This window comes from Trachymyrmex cornetzi, unplaced genomic scaffold, assembly GCF_001594075.2.
Source record: "Trachymyrmex cornetzi isolate Tcor2-1 unplaced genomic scaffold, Tcor1.1 scaffold129, whole genome shotgun sequence".
Classification (NCBI taxonomy): Eukaryota; Metazoa; Arthropoda; class Insecta; order Hymenoptera; family Formicidae; genus Trachymyrmex; species Trachymyrmex cornetzi.
The window spans coordinates 2,979,564-2,985,154 of NW_017295861.1; the positions used below are offsets into that span (position 1 = coordinate 2,979,564).

Below are 5,591 nucleotides of genomic sequence, written 5' to 3' on the forward strand. Positions count from 1 at the left end.
TCTATAAGAAGAAAATAAACAATTTTTGCTGTTTTTCTGTAAAATTGATAGTATTCGAGTAAAAAATTATTAAAAATGAATATTCGGTGATTTTTAATTATTAATATTTTGTTAACTATTGCGAAAATTGCAAAATGTTAGAGCACTTTTCGACTTAATTTAGTCCGGTCTATCTACGCATGAAATATTTAACGGTCATTCTGCGACACCCTGTATGTATAGCTAATGTTTTAGATACTTTAGTGGAATCGTTTTTTCCGTGCAAGTTTTATTGCGTGAGAAGTAGTATATTAATAAAAATTAAATAAAATTGAAATAAAAAAATTAAGCTTCAAGACTGAATCGATCAAATAAAACTGAAATTTTTAATAAGAGCCATACGGTTGTTAACACGCGCGTAAACTTAATTATTAACAAATTCCCTTCCTAAGTATTACAAATATTTTTTTGTTGTTTTTAGTGCAAAATAAAAAAATAATTTTATGAAAAAGAAAAGAAGCATGATATATAGTACAAACGACTTGCGAACTCACAATAAAGCCGTTAAGAATTATGTTGCAAGTAATTATATCGCAAAAATTTTATTATTAAAAATCAAGAGATATTATTTCATTGATTGTTAGCATGCAATTGGCGTATATAAATTCTAATTTCTGCTTGATAATAATATTCGTGAAATTGTTTGATCAATTTAGATTTTATTGCGAAAATTTTCAAATTAATAACTTTGCGGTTAATTATTATACCGCATTCGACATCGTTTTAATTCTTTGCGAAAATTAAAAGGGAGTAAACCAGTTTTGTAGTCTGTATCCCGCAGCGCGGTGGACGAAACGGCGAATTTTCGTGGTGTAATCCGATGCCTGTTGCTGAATATCGAGCGCGTGGCGGGACTAGGCGAAACTAATCGTCACATCCAAAAGCCGCAATAAAATCAAGCCCCATGCCATGTTGCAACCGTGACAAATACAACGCCGCGAGCTATCGCTATAATTTCACGATACATCACCGCGTCGCGTCACCGGCGATTCAAGATGCGTTTGTGTACGTACTCGCGCACCTGGTGAACGGAAAATATAGGTCGTTCAATAGCAGGCCGAAGGAACAAGGGAGTACAGGGCAAAAATGTTCGTCGAATTGCGCATTCGTCCACACACGCGCATCATACGCGGCGCGGCAGCGAATTTATTTCAAACTCTTTTTTTGCCGGGCCGTGATGCGGGATGGATGATGCTGTCCATCGTCGGAAATGCATGCCGGTATTTACAGCGGCATGACGTTATGGAAGGTTGAACTGTACGAGGAGACATGAACACGCGCGGGGAATTTTCAGATAATTCCATTTGTCTTTCCGAACGAGCCGTGGCGTCGCGACGTTTCCATTTGAAACGACACGCGAAATTCGTTTCGGTTGCCGGATGTACAAACAGGCGGTTGCGAGAGACTTAGAGTTCGAGATAATGAGCCATTCATTTATGATTCTGTTTAATCACCAACATTTCAAGTTGTCCGTAAAAGTTTGTCTGCATATGTTGAGATTCTCCAGTAAACGTCAACTAAAAGTGACATAACATCAATGTTATATAATTTTATTTTGCACTCAACATTATAAATATAACATAACATATGTTATACGTAACAGTTACATTATTGAGTGTGAAATTATAACATTTATGTTGTGTTACTTTTAGTTGGTGTTTACAGGGTCTCGTATAACGCGGAGAAATTCCTTTTGTTTGAACAGAAAATCAAACGCGAAAGAGGAGAGATTTTTCTTCTTTGGACACAGAAAATCAAACTAACGCACGAGATGAATTATTGCTGATAAAAAAAATTTGGTATTATATAGACGAAGGAAAAGAGCGATATTAGATTCATTTTGATTGAAACGTTTTAACGTTCGGATATTTAAAACGAGCGGTTATAAATGTAACGTACGTCACGCGTATCAGAGTTACACAGTTGAGCGTGAAATTATAACATTGATGTTACGTTATCTTTAGTTGATGTTTACCGAGTGTCGTAAGTAACGTAAAGTCGGAGAGATATTTCTCTTCTTGGAACAGAAAACCAAACTAACGCATACGAGGTAGATTATTGTTTTTGATAAAAATATTTCGGTATCACGGACGGAGGGGAGGGGCAAGAAGAGGGCGATATTACTTCCAGGACTTGTAGATTATCGGAATTTCGTGGTGAAATGTTCGCCCGCTAGCAGCAATAACACTCTTTTGTACCGTTGGTTGTTTCAATATAGCTAGCGGTGTGCTCCAACAATCGAGACACGGCAACGCGACTTTTCGTTTGCGTAGCAAATAAAATAGAACACAGTTGATATCGCGCGTACAGGAAATTCTTTTTTCCGAATAATTTATTGTAACCATGGCTCAGCCATATTTACCGTTTTTCGATAGTCAGTTACAATGAATATATGCTGAAACGTTATAACGGAATTGGCGATATTTATTAATTAAGTTTTCTTTCTTCGATATCCTGCAGTAAAAAATACATTGAAGGACTTATACTGCAATTTTATAAAAATGTGAGTTGGCCAATTGTTTCCCTTTAACTTTAGAGTTTATTTTCTCTGTTTTTACAAAATATGGGTTAGTCAGTCCCACTGTTGCAGTCAGTTCTTCGATTATACATGATGGAAAGAATGGTTTTGCTGAATTAAAAATTTAGCTAGATATATATTTGAAAATAGTTTTGTTGGACCATCCAAATATAATTGTTGAACTTTCAAACATAATGAGCAATGTTGTAAAAAGTTTGATATTTTATAAAATGACAAAGGCTTTATGAATAAATCAATATAGGAAGGGAGCATAAAAGCCAACGCTAGTTCTTGTTGCGAAACAAATCTTTATCGCATTCGAATCCTATTAGAATAACAAATTAGATGTTTCGATCTTCATTCGCGATCATCTTCAGTATTTAAAATTACAATTAAAACTACACATTAAAATTCCGAATAGCTTCTAATAATTAGCGTCAATTTTTCTTACAACTTATGATTAAAATTACAACGATTACACTTGACATTTTAGCAACTAACTTGAGCGTTTATGTAATTATTTCAATGATACAACAAAATTATTTTCAAATCGGTATCTGGCGAAATTTTGAAATAATTTAGCAAAATTTCTTTTTCCATGTAATGCAGTAAAATGTATAAACTAAATATAGATAGCAAAAATCTAGATCGTATATAATGAACAAAAATGATTAATACTTTAGACTATGTTGTTTGGAAAGACGTCACAGCGACGGTGAATTATTTAAGACTTTTAATTGTCGATTTATAGATGGAATATCTATATTTAGCACTTTATGCGGACGAGCGTCAATGACAAATGGCAGAACATTTAACATTGCGCATAGAATTTTTCTTTGGAAGACCTGTGTCATTTATTAATATAAAATTTAGCCGTTGCAAGGGATGTGAGATAACGGTAGGTGATTCTTATGATTTACGTTCTTACGCGTTTTCCTTGTCCGTTTATTTCTTCCTTATTTCTTCTCGAGTCTACTACCAGTAGTGTTTCCTTTCTTTTTTTTGTTCTTTTAATCAAAAACTACCATTGCCATAGGATTATGAATTTTGACAAAAACTCAATTGATGCGAAACTATCCGATGAGGATTCGTTTCCTACGGTTTTTTAGACGAGAATCACGCGACGCTGAATGGCAGAAATTCGCCTCGTCGAAATCGGCGAACCTATGCGTTAACGCTCGAAATCCCTCGACGAATTCTACGCGCGCGAAAGTGGGTCGGGATATAATTTTATGAACGCGGCGGAGCGACGGGAGTGATAAACGGAATGTAGGTCGGACGCGATCAGTCGCGCGTTCGTTGACGATCATTTCCCCGGTTACGTCGTGGAAAAATAATTCCAGCCATCGAGATCGTGAAGCCACGATCTAAATCCCGCTACGAAAATTGGGAACGTCCCTGATGTAATGTACCGTCGTGACGTCTCGTTTATTTAGATATTCCAGAAGGGTAAGCCGTTGGGAAATTTTAACGTACAAGCGCGAAGTGTTATAGAAATTAGCAGGCATTATTTTATGTATTTATGCATTTCATATGTTCACTAACAGGCGATTTAACCGCTAAACTTTTTCCATTTGAATAATAATATTACGAAAAATGAGTGTGCATTTAATATCGTGGTGTTAAATTTAGTGTTGATATAAACGCTAACAATAGGTATGGATTTAACACTATGATTTAAAACTTACGGGATTAAATTCACACGTACTGAATTTTTTGGTGATTATATCAACACCAGCACGGTAAGAATTATATTTAATACTCTCTAAATTGTTTGGAGTGGACTTTCACTATATATAAAGAGCAAAAATTGAGCCAGTCTTGAAAAATAGTGGCTCAATTTTTAATCTTTAAGAGTGAGATTTCACTCTCCGGAGTGAGATTCATTCTAAAGCTTTTAAAGAGCATCTATTCAGTATTTTTTGTAATATCGTCCAAACTTGGACGATAATATTAAAATGAACAAAATTTAGTGTTTAAATCTGTTAGCAAATAACACTATGAGTTTTAAATCATGTTAAATCCATATGTTGATATTTATATATTAACATCAATATATGATAAGAATTATATAAATATTATTAAATATCTCATAGCCTTAAATCCACATCTATATTTTTTAGAGTGAACTTGTAATAATGTACAGTGCGTTACACGAATGCCTGGGATTCGATTTTAGCCTATGTTTCGTTCTTAGTTATTTTTACGTTCACGACTAATACGACCGAATGTTGTATCAGCGATTATGAATGTATCGTAGTGTTAGTAAATTGTATTTTGATAGCCGATCGACGTAACCTCAGTTTTGATCAATGAAATTTCTGAAATATTCCAAAACTTAATTGAATCGGAGATCGAAGCCTTTAATATATCAGATAATTGTAGTTTTGAAGAAGGATAATTGCTTTTACACTTGCCAATAAGAAAATATACTTTGTGGTCCGTTTTTCTTACATAGGTAATAAAATATAAGCGAAAGGATAGTTAACAACGCAGTGTTTGTGACGAGAAGTGATTTATTCAACATTTCAGAAATTTTATTGATCAAAACTGAGGTTACGTCGGTCAGCCGTCAAAACACAATTTACTAACAGTACGATATATTCATGATCGTTGATGCAACATCCGATCGTATCAGTCGTGAACGTAAAAATAACTAAGAACGAAACATAGACTTCTTAAATCGAACCCCAGGCATTCGTGCAACGTACTGTAGGGTAAACTCGGGTATGATGGCCATAGTTTTTTAAAATGCAAAAAACATACATTTATTCTTGTTACTTTTTAACAATATTTGGGATATTACTTTCACTGAAGCTTAAAGTGACAAATACTATCGAAATTAAAGAGAAAATACTTAACAGAACTTTAATTTTATCAAAATATTACAAAGTATGCATTGGTCATCTTATCTGATTTTTAGAAAAGATGGCCATGATATTAAGAAAGTTAGCCATAGTATTTATAAATAAATAGTGAAAATAAAAGTGTTAATTATAGGTCACATTGCAATTTACGTACCTTTATTGTGTAT

General features: G+C 34.1%; 1 protein-coding gene across 1 annotated transcript in view; it reads right to left on the reverse strand.

Annotated features, from left to right (window-relative positions):
- Window positions 1–5,591, reverse strand: part of LOC108770543 (dipeptidase 1) — a 143,647-nt gene that overhangs the window by 12,584 nt on the left and 125,472 nt on the right. The window lies entirely within an intron of this gene.